The sequence below is a fragment of the Filicampus tigris genome, chromosome 19 (assembly GCF_054856515.1).
Source record: "Filicampus tigris isolate MCC_2025a chromosome 19, RoL_Ftig_1.0, whole genome shotgun sequence".
In the NCBI taxonomy this organism is placed as follows: domain Eukaryota; kingdom Metazoa; phylum Chordata; class Actinopteri; order Syngnathiformes; family Syngnathidae; genus Filicampus; species Filicampus tigris.
The window spans coordinates 7,566,210-7,581,655 of NC_141235.1; the positions used below are offsets into that span (position 1 = coordinate 7,566,210).

General features: G+C 41.2%; 1 protein-coding gene across 4 annotated transcripts in view; it reads right to left on the bottom strand.

Moving 5' to 3' along the window:
• Positions 1-15,446, bottom strand: part of sdk2b (sidekick cell adhesion molecule 2b) — a 196,770-nt gene that overhangs the window by 154,264 nt on the left and 27,060 nt on the right. The window lies entirely within an intron of this gene.

A 15,446-nucleotide genomic window follows, 5' to 3' on the forward strand; every position in this document is an offset into this window, starting at 1 on the left:
AAAAGAAAAAGAAAATGATGAGAACCAGACGAGCTTCAGTGAGATGAGATCACAACGGCCGACTAGCGGCACTCCCGAGACGGCGAACAGGTGCACCATGGAAAGATGGAAGGCCAGCTGCCGGAGGTTGACCGACCAAGAATGTGATTCGAGAAAGAATACCGGCAAAGGAGAGGTATCAAACATAATTACGGATGGCAAACTGAAGAGAGAGAAGAAGAAAAGGTCGGTGTGGGAGTTAAAAAATGTTCCCAGCCTCGCTCAAGATGTGTCAGGGTGTAATTCCAGAGGTGATTATTATATGTCTGAGATGTGACAAAGGAAGCCAAGTTGGTAGAGGCTGTTGATAGCTTTATTCTGTGCAATAACGTTTCCGATTTTTCTGAGCGGATGTTGAACGCGTTTACATGCACTCTAGAAACCAAATCATGCAATATCTATGGGCACATATTCGCTATCATGCCGTCCTTTTTACAATATATGCAAACATGTGTAAATGTTGTAGGAGTGTTGACAGCGGTCAGTTTTACAGTACATGCACAATTAAAATCACACTATGCCATTTATGGAGTTCTTGGATTCTTCAAGTGATGATCTAAAACATAATTGGGTGTTTTGATTATGAGAAGTAGATGAATATATTGAGATTCCTACCCGATGCACCAAACTTTTTGTACCCTATACCTGTTGATCTGATTTATTTACTTCTTTTACATCAGCATGTGTAAAAATTGTGTAGCTGGTTTTGAAAGCCTAAAAGGTGATACAGTAGGACCGCTAACACTATCACCATGTTCAACAAAAGAAAACATATTTGATTTTTACATCATTTTGTACTATGTAATGAAATCAGCTAATCGACAGAAACCATGTAAACCTGGGTATTTTTGGTTTATGACCAAACCTCATTATTTAAATTATATTTTTCCATTTATCTGTGTGGAGGTCAGGAAAGCTACTATGGTCAGCGCAGTGGCTTGGAATGAGTGAGCCCACAAAAAGGCAGCCTTGTGTGGTGTGGGATCGAATTGCAAGGACAAAGGTCGGCGGCTACGGACCTCTCTGACAGGCCGCATTCCTTGTGCCGGGATAATTTAGAGCACATTTGTTGCGCTCGCTGCCGCTAGCTTGGCAACAGCAGTTGTTTGGCTCCTTTATTTTTACTCATCTTTTTATGACCAGCCGAAAAAGCAAAAGTTGGGTTATCATCTTCCATGGATGGCCGTCTTGAGTGTTTCACCAATCTTCTCTACCAGTCTACACGGACAATGGCTCCTAATGATGACATTTGCGTCAGCCTCACCAAGCTACATCATAGCCACACAGGAGGCCAATTGGTCCCACTGGCGGACAACCTTTCTACCGACCCGGTAATTCAATCAGCTAGCCGAAAGTTAGCGGCTACCTGGGGAGATGATTAGGCCCTGGCATCAAATTCTGTACTCCAATCAAGCTTCCCCTGTTTTTTACGCCTGCCGCGGCTCTTTCATTCCTTTCCAGGCAGATTGGCGACTGATGCAAATAAGAAGAAATCATGCCAGAAAACTCAGATTTTGTGCCATCTCCATCATCAACACTGCAATGGTGTTGTTTATGTGCATGATTAAAGCACAGTAATGATCAGTGAAAAGTTCTCCGTGTTAAAAAGCGCCCCGCCACCCCCGTTGCATCTTTTCTGGCTAGTTAATGCCCTCCATTTTAACACACAAAACAATCCACATAGCTTGAATTGTAACCCTATAGTGTCCATGGCAATGCCATCTAATTGTACCCCATGTCAATTAATGATGCATTCCATTTGGCCACATAATGTACAGCACACATTCTTTAATCAGCCCCACCAGGCATTTACAATATACAGACACCTGTGATTTTTTTTTTTTTTTGCATTAATTTAGTTGCATTAATTTAAAATTAGTGGGAACGTTAGTGTGAAAGCTTGTTTGTCTAAATTTACCCTGGGATTGACTTGCAACTTCTCTTTGGTGTACACCACCTCTCTCTTAAAATCAAAGGCACCGGCTCAGCTGCGACCCTAGTGAGGATAAGTGCTTCTAAAACATTGACAGATATTAGCGTTTGAAATTACAAAAAAAATATTATTGTTATATTATTAAGCTAAATTATCCTCAGTACTAAAGTTGTAATTTAGATGTAATTTAGACATACATCTTCAAACTACAAGGCCCATCTGCTCGTTTTAAAAATCAAATGTAGCCCTTGAGCATAAAACCTTCCCCACACCTGCTTTGAGATATTTGTTAACTTTTGAGGATTCATAAAAACGTCATTGGGATAGAATGAGTAAATGAAGTTAGAAATAAAAGTGATGTTGACTAAAAAAAACAAATACAAACAGGAAGTGGCACTTGGCCAACATCCTAATTGATCCGCTTATAAGACAAAAACTACTGTGACTGCTTAAAACTTTTTTTTTTTGCGCGAGGTAGGTACATTGATCTTTCGTATTGTGTCAGGCATTGGCAGCTTTGTTCCAGTTTATCACAGAGTGAGGGACAGTTTGTATTTGGTAGCTTAAAAACTTTCTCGACTTAATATTAGTCAGATTTGTGTTTTGGAGGATCAGAGTGAGCGTTTGGAAGTGAATAACAAAGCCTCCAACCGCCGCCGACGCCTGACGCCCACAGCCCCCCCTCACCCAGCCGCGACAGCTTTTTGATTGATTTTTCATTCGCCCCAGATATTTCATTTCATTCCTGCCGGAGCTTTTAAATGATTAAACAGCAGGATTCGCTTTTTTATGTCTTTCTTCTTTTAAAACTGTGTGTGTTTACGATGATGATCAAGCGGTTGTGGTGCAACTCGACTAAGTCATCCTCATTTTTGACTGATAAAATGTTTTAATTGAACCCTGCTCGTTAGGAGATGAATACATGGAATCATTTAGATATTAATAGATTCATCATCCGGGCTTAAGTGTGCAATTTATGAAAATCCTGTAACCTGTGTAAAGCAGATTTATTTTTTTTAAAGCCTTATTGAAATGCTGGTGAGAGTTATAATTAAAAGTAGAGGCACAGGGTAAAAAAACAAACCCACTAACAATACATTTTAAGCGGAAAGTAATTAAATCAGATGGTGTATAAATAAATATGTTTATTTATAGATACAATGTTTCATGCGCGCTCATGAGCAATTAGCAGCAGCTTTCCAGTGTTTCCGTTAATCACAACAACAGCGCGCATGTGGGAATATTTTATCATTGTGTTTGTAAAAGTACGGCGCTTCAGTGATTTATTGTGTCGCGCTTGTATAAATCTAGAGCCAAACATTTTTTGAAAAAAATAAAAAGAATAGCAAGTGGCATCTGCCAGGCACAAATGCAGTTGGAGGGTTATGGAACGTGTCATTAAGTCTTTGGAGATGCTTTTATGTGATAACCTAGAGTAGTGGTGTACGGTTTAATTGGTAATAACTGTCATACAAAGTACGAGCAAAGGCTGCCCATTCTGTATAAAAACTGCAAAGCAAGACAAATTATAAGGTGAAACCACCACGCATGTAAAACGGTAAAACAATTAAAACATTCAATTATGTGAGGTGGCTCACCAGATACAAGCAAGCGTTGGCATCACTGTTGCGTTCTTCTATACAAATGCAAGTAATTTCTTCGAGTAGATGAGGATAGGGCACAAAAAGAAGTAGAAACCGTAACATGGATATACTGTGGTGACGCTAAAATGCTAACAAAAAGTAGTTAGTGACAACATGTGGTTGGTAACTTCCCCCAATGAGCGCATTATCAAAAAAGCTATCTAAAGTATATAAAAAAAAAGAGGTCTACTGAGGCACTTTTTATTTGTGATATTAGGCCAGGGGTGACCAATTCCGGTTCTCAAGGGCCAGTATCCTGGATCTTTTACAGAATAAGTCCCCCTGCTCCAACACACCTGATTCAAATGATCAGTTCATCAGCAAGCTCTGCAGAAGCTGCATGCCAATCCTGATCATTTGAATTAGGTGTGCTGGAGCAGGGAGACATACAAAACATCCAGGATACCGACCCTCGAGGACCAGAGTTGCCCATCTGTCTTGGGCTAAAATTGCTTTTCATTACAGATATTTCCAGGAGGTTTGGAAAACACTTTGGCCACAACTGAGTTTAGTGGAAAAATGACTTCCACATGAAACCATATTCAAGGTCGGATTAAAGTGGAAGACCAAATTTGGGAAACACGAGCCTTGTCTTTTTGGAGGAGAGTTTCCTGAAGGGGGTGTGTGTTTTTGCTGCGTTTGAAGACGAAATCCAAAATCTACAAAGAGAAAACAGCCGTGGTAGAGGTTGGTCTATGGTAACCCCATCCCGGGTGGTCTGCCTGGGCTGAGTATTATGACTGGAAATCTTTCATCCAAACACCAGGTGACCCCAAGAATAATGGTATGGCGTTGGATGCCTATAGTCCATGGGGGGAAACTATAGCTTTGGCAGGACGTTGTGGGCACTACTTGCAACGCTAGAGAGTTTTTGGAATGTCTGGCTCATAAAATAAAGTCACACACACTATGTAAACCGAGAAGGCCTTTGTGACAGCGATTATAGCAGCATATGTTAGAGGAACTGTGGTGGAAACAAGGGGGGTTATTACAGTGGGGCTCCAGACGCATAAGAGCTACAATAAGGCCCCAGCTGTTGCGACGTGACTGATGAACACGAGCTGCCCCTGCGCCAAAAGTGGAGGTAGTAAGTCAACTGTGCCAAACCCCCTCGACGGTGCATCCGTTCTGTCTTAATACCCAGTTGGCATTTGATGCCACAGGAGGCCTGATGTTGTCAAGTTGCCAGCCAGACCCCCATGAGATTGTTTACAACACACAAGCATGCTGGATTGCGGCACGTAAACAATGAAAGTTGAATTCAGCCGACCTACTTAGAATGAGGGCAGCTCCTGGACAAAAAAAAAAAAAAAAAAAGACTCTAATAAACTGCCGGGTGCAACCGTGACCGTCGCTACCGAGGAACTGTTGAAGGTTACGAGGCGTCTCTGGTAAAAATAATACATCGAGAGGAAGTGCAAATTCCAGGTGACGGGAGCTCATTTGGTTCCCCGGAACCTATGAATTCATAATGCCGCACGCACGGGCTGCTGTACACATCAAGAACGGAAAGATCAGGAAGAATAGCCTCTCTCGTCTCGTACTTATTTTGCCTCTCGCTTAAAAGAAATGGTGAATTATTTTATGTTAATTATGTGCATTCAATTAATTATTAGGGAATGCGAGTGAGAAGTCTTCCGCATACTCAAAACTGACCGCGAATCAGCTCAACTCAAGGCATGTTCATCCTGGTGAAAGTGTATATTTTGTGTGCTTTTGCAAGACCCCCAAAATTGTCTCAGGTGTTAGCAATAGAATTTCTTTGAATTCCAGCCTGTAATCCCAATTGTACTTACAAACATGGACTTCCATAACTATACGCCATGAGTAGACACATTTCAAACTCATGCCTGAAAGAAAGAGGAAGTCTGCCATTTTGATTTGATGCAGCCATTTTCTGCAAATTTTTGGCCAAAGACCAACTTGTTGTAGAGCATGGATCTTCAATCCTGTTCCTCAAGGGCCGGTTTTCTGAACGTTTTCCATTTCTCCCTGCTGCCAACACACCTGATTCAAATGATCAGATAATAAGCAACGTCTGCAGAAGCTGAATAACGATTTGAATCAGGTGTGTTGGCAGCAGGGAGAGATGGAAAACATCCAGGAGACCGGCCCTCGAGTAACAGGATTGAAGACGGCAGTCGTAGGGATTTGGGCTGATAGGTACCAATTTTGAATGACATGCAGTATATTGAAAAAGCGATGATGCTAAATAGTCAACAATTTGTCTTTCCATCATCAAGTCTGATGACTGCAAGAATTTTTGGAAAATTCAGCACCCTGTCATTTGCACTTAGAAAAATGGAATTTGGTAAGTCTTATCACATACTGTAGATCTGCAAAAAAAGTTTCAAGAAGCTGTGTCCAAACAGATGAACAAAGACTTCCATTTTGATTTAAAGGAGCCAGTTTAAGCAATTTTTTTAACATTGCCAATCGTCCTTCCTGTCCATAAAACACAAAACTCTAAAGTCAACTCCACAAGGTCAAACATCTCGTGCATGATGAAGTTCCCACACTGGGAGTTTCATGAGCACCACCTCCTGTCAGAAATGTATATATGCAAAAACTATGTACTCACATCTCTCTCTTATCAAAGCTCAACCGAAACTTTCGATAAAAATGTAATGGATAAATACACCTTGAGGAAGCCTACTTAATTCTCTTTTCTCGCCTTGTGTTGGTTTATTTTATTTTCACCATTTCCGCTATCACTTTCATGTTTGTCATCCTTATTTCCCTCCACCTCCTTCCTTCCCCAATGTCCTCGCCTGGGTAAACAGCTGGTACAGCTCGCAAGCGGCACGTCCGTGAGCAGATGCAGTTTGTAAGCAAGGTATCGGCAAGGGACAAGGACGAAGGTTTCCATGTTGGCATGAGCTCATCCGCGTTTAAATGTCAGAGAGCCTCCTGTCTCCGGGGATGCTCTGCGCTTGTCACTCCCGATCAACCTGCGCCAAAAAGGATTTTACTCCTCATCCGTAGCTGAACATGTTTAAAAAGACCATATAAAACCTTCCTGACAACAAGCCAGTGTAGAGTCTCTGTATTGGAGAAAGTGCACTATGAGCCACCAAACAAAATATCTAGGAAAAGTTATTGTCTTTCGGGGACCCATAGAAATGGTCAAACAATCTAAATGGTAGAATGCATGAATCTTTTCAGGTATGAGTTTTTTCATTTTTATTTTATTTTGGGGGGGGGGCACTCCACTCATGATAAATTGGGGCAGAATAATAAAAATATATAAAATAAAATTACAGTCATTACAGTTTTATGTTTTAAGGTGAGTCACCAAACTGTTGCTCTGCCCAAATGCACACTCATTTGTTTCACATTTTTGTGTCCCTTATTCATCTAGAACAGGGGTGTCAAACTCATTTTTCATTTCGGAAGTCCAGCATCCAACAGTCATTTTAATCAGTTATAATTTACAGCAAACACTTTTTTAATGTGCTATTTTAACATTTTTTAAATTATAAATGATTAACCGTGATTAATTCAAGTAATGACCATAATCGTTACATAATTGCCCCATAATGGCTCATAATTTAGCTTCTAACTTTCTAGTTTATAGTATGTTCTTGATTTTTGTACACCCTTCTCCAAAGTAAGACTAACAGAACTGCTTGCTATGGTCCAAGGAGGAGCAAGGAGGTTGGTGACTCTAGCCTGCTTGATATTCAGCAGGCTGACGTTTAACACCACAACATCCTGCGCCTGATATAGTTGTGACTCTGTGGTGGGAGCGACTTTAAACAGCTCATCTTTTCGCATTAAGATCACGCTCGGTGAGACGACGATGTGAGGGCAACGACCCGTCCCGCCATCCTCCCGCTCGCGAGTGAGCCACACCCCGGTCCAGCGCCAGACAGCCAGTCTGGCCTGAACATTGCGGTGGAGCTGTGTGACTATATATGGAGTTGAAATAGCAGGGTTGCGCCTGCATTCCCCCTTGTAAGGGCTTTGGAGACGGAGACCTCAAAACCAAGCAAAACCTTAAAACAGCTAAGACAAAACCTCAGTGTGGAGATGATTGCAGTGCAAAACAATGCATGAATGCCTGAAAAAGACAAGGAGTTGAAATTCTATTTTGTCTTTGAAATATCCAACTAAATATCACAAGTATTATCCCTAACACAACAGGAACCCAGTCATTGGAATGAAGCTTACAATTCAATTTTGTCTTAGGACATTTAACAAAAGATCCCCAAATAACTTGTCTGATGGCGAGGCATTAAAATTCATCATCTTTGGTAAATAGGTAAAAAAAAAAAAAAAAAAAATCAAGGATAATAAGAACATGTCTCTTGAGAGGAGCTAAAATTCTGCTTTGTCTTGATATAACATCCCTAGATTTATCACAAAAATAAACTCCAAAAGGTAACAGAAGCAAATTTGCCGGTGAGGAGCTGATATTCTGCTTCGCCTTAAAAATATCAAACAAAAGACACACACACACACACACACGTACAGATTGGATCAGAAAGGTGGCTGTTGGCAAGGCACCAAAATCCTTCTTTGTCTTTGGAAATCTGACAAAAGATCCCTAAAAAAACCTCGAGGTACCAGGACTACGTCTTTTTGCGAGGATCTGAAATTCTTCATTGTCTTTGAAAATATCTCACAAAAGATCCAGAGTCTTAGCCCAAAAATATTCAAAATTACAACAGGAACATATCTGTGTGCTTTTTGGAATATCCGACAAAAGAGCCCTAGTATTATCTAAAAAAGAAAATCACAAGATAAGATGCCTCAGCATCGAGACCCAAGGGTTACTGAGCCGCAGATGCATCAGCATATGCATCAAGTCCCTGAAAATCGGTTCAGGGTGATGAATAGCCCTCATTTGGCCCTCCAGCTGCCTGTTGCTTTCCAATACCTCGCGGTCGCCGTCAAAGGCTAGAATATTATTACCCCAGGTTTCTGCCGGGAAAAAGAGGAGGAGTAATGTGGCCAAAGCTGCATGCGAGCGTCAAGTAACTCAATATGTTCCGACCTTATGGGCCTCGTCAGTGGCCCACCTGTAGCCCTGAAGGAACTCCAGAGGTTGTTTAGGAAAGCAAAGAAAAATGTGTGGCAATAAGCACAGTATTGTAAAGAACATTTTTGACACCACGTGCCCATGTGTTCTTTAGCTTTTATCCATCAGAATGAGGAGCCACCATATGAGGATTCACTTGTCACATGTTCATGAAAGCCATCCGGCACTGGTGGCGGCTCTTTCAGAGCATCCAATCTGAAAAATGCCCTCGCTTCGAAATGGATCTGTGGGATGCGGTCCACGACGAGTGGAAGGCCGAGCAGGTTTTTACTTTTGGACCAAGATTTGCCACCTCTGCCATGATGCATGATGCGGGCGGAGCTAGCACATGGCCATCTTAGTGACTTTTCAAACCTTTCTAGTGGTTTTATTTCCAAAATGCAGCTACTGACAAACCTGGTGACTTTTTATAGCATTATCATAGCATTATCAGTGACTCTGAGACTCTCTTGAAAACAGGAGATATTAGCCCCTGTTCATATACTGCAAATGAATGGCACTTTCTTAAGGCTACCACTGGTTGATTTAACCACATCCCTCCATTTGGCGAGTTCCTATAAAGATTCAATCATATTTACACACACACTGAATTACACATTGTGAATGAATGTGCCACCACCATGTCAAAAGGTTAGCTGAACATTTGAGCATGCAGTAATTACCAAAAGCAAATACGTGACACTGTCGGAAAATGCCAATTTCTGTTAACACTGCAGCTCTGTGAACCATACTGAAGTTGTGGCATCACACAATTTTCAAAATAGGCAGATAACAAGTTGGTTAGGCTACTTGGTTGTGTAATGTCACACCTGATGAGTGGGCAATCACTCGACAGACCCAATTGTTTGTGGAGAAAATAAAAATGAAACTGTCCAGTTTTCATAATGTCTCCTTGGACTGTAAATAAGCATGTTGAGCAACAATCAAACAGCCCAGTAAACAATGTTTGTCAAGTTACAAGGACTGCTAGTTCCCATTCCAGCTCAGCGCTTCACTGATTCTGTTGCGGCGTAAAGCCCACCCATGCCCTCACCTCGGCATTGGACGCACTAATTGAACGCTAGTGCTCTGTTTGGCACTCAAGAGCCGCAAATATCTCGCAATGGGACATCAAAGGAAGCGAAGCATTACTTCCTGTGACAGGTCATTACTCCGCATGATGCATATTGGGTCTTTGTTGTGCTTTTGTGTTTTATCGAAACGTGGGAAAAAGTGACAACATATCTGGGTTAGAGTTAGATAAAAAAATAAAAAAATATCCCTAACCCAAACTCCCCTTGGGTTTATGGTTTCTACAAAGTTTATAAAGCAGCCATATATATATATATATATATATATATATATATATATATATATATAAGGGTTAGGTTAGTGTTCCATGTCAAATGCACTGTGTTTTTGCTAATTTGTTGCCCCGAAATACAGCTCCTTACTGACAAAATATGTGTTGCATAGTTTCCATCTAATGTAGGCTAGTTTATAGCCAGTTGAAATATATACGTCCCAGAGCAATCCTATATTTGGGTGGAAGGTGCTGCTGTCAATCCATTCATTGTTCATTGTATGTAGTGCTGCATGCAGAAGACGCATGCGTTGCATGCATATGAGGGATCATCAAAAGGAACAGGGGATAGGCCACTAATGGCCGTGTTCATGCTTTGACGTGATGAAACGTCATGGCAGATGTCCTGCCACGTTTGAGGCGTCCATCAATCAAGCGGCCTTTCCCCCTTATAACATGATGGCGATTGTGAATGAAGAGGAGAGCAGGACGAGCGGAGAGGAGGGAACTGTATGATGTCGTCCCTCATCCATAAACAAATATGTGCTCCACTTTAAGAGTTTTGCCTTAGGGGAGGTGGGGCGGGGAACTTGCGGGAGTGGAGAGGCACAATGGGAGCAGATCACATCACAAGATGCGTCGTCTTCAGAAAACGTCTTCGCTTGGCGCTCGCTAAAAAAAAAAGTGGCTGATGCTCCCACGCGCCGCACCCAGAGGAGCTGGAAAAGGAAGCCTTTAGAGCTTAATTTGACGACACTCTGTTGCAAAATATTACAGCTGGCTGATAAAGACAAGTGTGGCTCGGTACTTTCATGCGGGCTACTGAAGACCCGGATGGGCCGATTTGGCAGAAAGGTGCGGTTCTAGGGTAATTTGAAGTGAAAAATTCAGGCATACTGTACTGTATATGATGTTGCAGGGTTTAGCTGCTCCATTTCGTGTTGTGAGAACATCAAGGTAGTTCATGATCAAGCATGCCTTGTGAGGACATGCACATACGATTTGTCACCAATTCTGCACAGCATGTGATTTCATTTCAAGGCTGCTTCTGACGTTTGATGGCATGAAAGTGACCGTATATTGGAAAACGCACGTGGCTTCTTTAATGTATAATACATCCGCAAAGCAAGGAGGATACGGATCAGCATGCATTCGAACCTACTCCCGCTGCAAATAAACCGAAAGTAGGTTCGGGAAGGACGAGGATGCTCCAAGGTTCCTTTGCTAATGAATGTCACTTTGTGAAACGAGCTATTATTCCAGGAAATTGCACTGGGATTTGATCAGAGCTCTTTTGCCTTCAATTTAAAGAGAATGACTCGATTCATATAATTGGCCTTGAGATAAAAGTTTATCAGGTCAGAACGCTGTCATGAAACTCATAGTGGCTCGTTACATTGGAATCTTTCTTCAGATTGTCCGCACTAGAGATGAATGTTAAGAAGATTTTAACGTCGCAATTATGAGACGAAAATGTTCACACTCATTGGTAGGAGTCGTATTCATCCCGTACCGTCTCGATACGGGCTTCATGGTTTCAGACTTATTGCTGTACCGAACCCGTACCGAACCCCCATACCGAGGTACGTACCGAACCCGGACTTTTGTGAACCGTTACACCCCTACTTATTGGTACTATTAACAACCTTGCGAAAAGTAATGTCAGGGTGTTGCTAACGGAACATGCATGAGGCAAAACATATAACTGGATATCAAATATTTGAAAAGGTCCTGGGAAAACAAAGAAGCATTGGGAATATATAACACAAATGTTAAAAAATGTTGGCTGAAAAACACAAATACTAAAATGAGTCGAACATCCATCAATCCATCCAACCATTATCCAAATCGCTTATCCTCACGAGGGGCGTGGGCACGCTGGAGCCTATAATAGCTGTCTTCAGGCAGTAGGCAGGGTACACCCTGAACTGGTTGCCAGCCAATCGCAGGGCACACACAGGCAAACATTCACACTCACAATCATACCTGGATTACAAAAAAACGCAATAATATATTTCAATGGCTGGCAAGAACACTAATAGACTAAAAGACAAATACTGGAAAAATATAACAAAATAATGGTAAATTTTGCAAACTACAAAATTATTTAACATAGTACACAAAAACACTGAAAATAACATTAAACTAAATACTACACAAATGGAAACAAAACAGCCAACCCAAAAAAAGTATTTACTAAAAAAAAATTACAAACTATACAAAAGTACTAGAAAACACAAAGCTATTACAAAAAAAACATTAGAATATTAGAAAACTACAAACAAAGAAACAAAAATTAGATGAAAAACAAAATATTCAGGGAAAAATACCAAAATACCAGTGGTCACTGGTTTCTCACTGTCACTGCGCTCCTAAACGCAAAATAGCATATTAATGAAAAATGTCACATTTGAAATGGCAAAACTAACCATCTGAAATTTGATGACCCTTTACTGGTAAACTGTTTCATCTCTAGTATGAACGCTACCTTCATAGAACCAAAACTATAAAGGCGATACCCCCTGAATCCAAACGCACTTGATCTCCTCCTCGCATCTGTCTTCTCCATATGGAGGTTGGAGACTTTGAACATGGGCAGGTGGTCGATGGTGAGGCTCCTACGCCTAATAACGTGGCTCCCGATTTCCCAGCGTACCGCCTCGTTCGCGCTGACAATTCGACAACCTGATTCCGTTTTCATTCTCCTTTCTTGCCAAACTTTAGCTCAACACACAAAGCCTCTGACCTCTGGCATCGACATTATAATCCAGGTGAGAGAACTCGGAAAGCCCTCTGGATAAAGCTGTCGTGTCGCACGTGAGGGACATAATATGGAGTGCAAATCTAGTACAGGGTAGCGCTAAAAGCTATGCGAGATTCAGCATGGTTCCAACTAGGGCTGTTCGATTTTGTTTAACAAGAAAATCACAATTATTTTCTCTCAAACCCGATTTTCCGATTACTTTGTAAAATACAAATAATGAAAAATAAAGTATTTTGACTGTCTTTTATTGAAACTTTATTTGTCTTTCTTTGAAATCAAAATGCCAGTGAATTCAATTTAATACGCACAGAACAATCCCTTGGGATTAACAGCATTTTACTTCAGATTTGTTCTTAATTAAACCAATAATGAAAGAAGAAAGTGCATATACCATCTGAAACGAAATCAAACATGATAGAAGGTAGTCAGTCAGTTTGTAAACCAAACAGTCTGTCAGCAAGTCATTTTGCCAACCAGCTACTCAGTCAGTCCTTCTCCTTTTCCACAGTATAAATTGGCAACACTACAGATCTACTTTTGTCCAATTTATTAAAGAAATGCTCACTTGAGCAAACGTAGCAGAATCGCCGGTAGCCATGGATGTTATGCCATTACTGCGCGCTCGTGGGAGGAAGCGTAAATGCAGAGGTAACTACGGTGGCTTAGATACACCAAAAATAAAAACCGAGCGATGTGGATGTTGTTAAAATCGTTTGATCCAGAAAATTCGGTTACGGTTAAAAATCGCTTAATGGAGCAGCCCTCTATTTCCAACACATTTTACAAAGGCTTGGAGTCAGGAGCAATTCCAGGATTACAGGTTTGGGGTTGCTGAGCTCAAGGAAAGGCAAGATGTCATTGTTATGTCACATATTCCACAATTTCTATAAAAAAGAAAACACGACACTTGTTACAGTGCATACCAAAAATGTACATTGACTTCTTTTTTTTTCTCACTTCTTTCTCTCTTCGTCTCTCTATTGGTAAGGGTCAAAGTGCTAACTTTGCTATTTTTTTCTGACCCAGGATCGAAGAAGCTTTTATAACCATTGAAATGAGCTACAACACAGTAGAGCGGAGGGGACCAGCAGCAGGGCATTAGTCGGAGATGCCATGTGAAGAAGAAGAAGAAGCAGAAGAAGAAGAAGAAGAAGAAGAAGAAGATGAAAACAAGATGTGGGCTGGGAGGAAAGCTTCTGGCCAGACTGTAGGCTTGTCTTTAATTGGCAGGCCAACGTACGCCTGGATGACCACCACCAAGCGAGGACGGCCGAGGGGCAGAGCGGGCGCCATAGCACATGGCACCAGCCAATCCCGAGACTTGCCGCAATCCCACAGGCCATTCCATCTGGCATTGTTGGTCCTCAACTCCCATTAGGAGTAGTTGTGCAAAAGACTCCGTCAAAATACACTCGACAGCACAGGTGCCAAGTACAAATACACCACAGGGTCATACACAAATATGACTTAGTTTGGTATTATGACGTTATCATTAGCATCCAAACACATTCCTCCCTTGGCAACCTGAGGCAGAGGTGGTAGCATCCTGACCATGCACCATTACGTGCATGTATTCTGTAAATTCAACTGACACACCCGCAACACTGGAAAAAAAAACATGATTCGATATAGATATAGTGCCTCAATAGTGGCGCAACGCTGCGACTGCAGTTAAAATACGTAGTTGCCGCAGAGGGACATAAATTGCTCAATCAACACAGCTGAAGCTTTACGCTGTGTTGAGCGACATTAATTGCTCTTGCTGGGGGCGGCACAAAATTAGCTGGAGGGAGCTGCCACGCAATTTTGAACGCAGGAAAAACCCTGCATGACATTCTAACACACTTCTTATTCACAAAACACAACTATGAGAACCTTAAGAAAGAGGTGACAGAATCATATTTTTCACAATGTTATATTTTTGAGAAATGCGATACAATTTTAAGTATGATTGTTGGTAGTGTTACTTATTATGATATCCATTATGCAAATAGGGAGTTTGCTAGAACTTTAAAGGGCATATTTAATGACTGTCTTTTTAGGTTAATCAAGGCATTTAATTTAAATAATCAAACATAAGACCTTTTGAAAGGCCACTTCAATCCAACTTACGGCCTCTAATTGAATCAATATGACCACAAGGCATATGTGATACGTCCCGTATCATTTTGAAGAACTGTATTTTCACTATGCTAGTTTTGACATGATTGATGGTGGCTCATTCAAATCTCTTTGAAGCTAAAATGCTAATTTCAAAGATACTCAACTACTAAACCATGACTGATATACATAGGAATTACATTTACATTTTTATTACTTTGAATGGAAGTTTGAAACATATGTCCCTTAGGGTAACTAAATACTAAGTACTTAAGACCTTTTTAAAGGGGAAAAACAACTCCAAATTCTTTTCTCTACAAGAATGTTATATGCAGGCACACTCGTCAAAACACGGTATTCTGATTAATATTGCGTTTAGGGAATATGAGTGAAGCAGTAAAATTCACCCCCGCCAGAGGAGGCAGCCATTTTACCACTTACTGTAGATTGAAAATGACATCACAAGTTGCTCAGGGCTCAGATAACAACCAATCATGGCTCAGCTTCATAAAACAGGTGAGCTGTGATTGGTTGTTACCTGAGCCCTGAGCAACTGTGATGTCATTTTCAATCAACAGAAGTGCCAAAATGGCCGCCCCCTGAGATGGCTAACAATGGGTTGATTTTTGGAAATTTCTCTA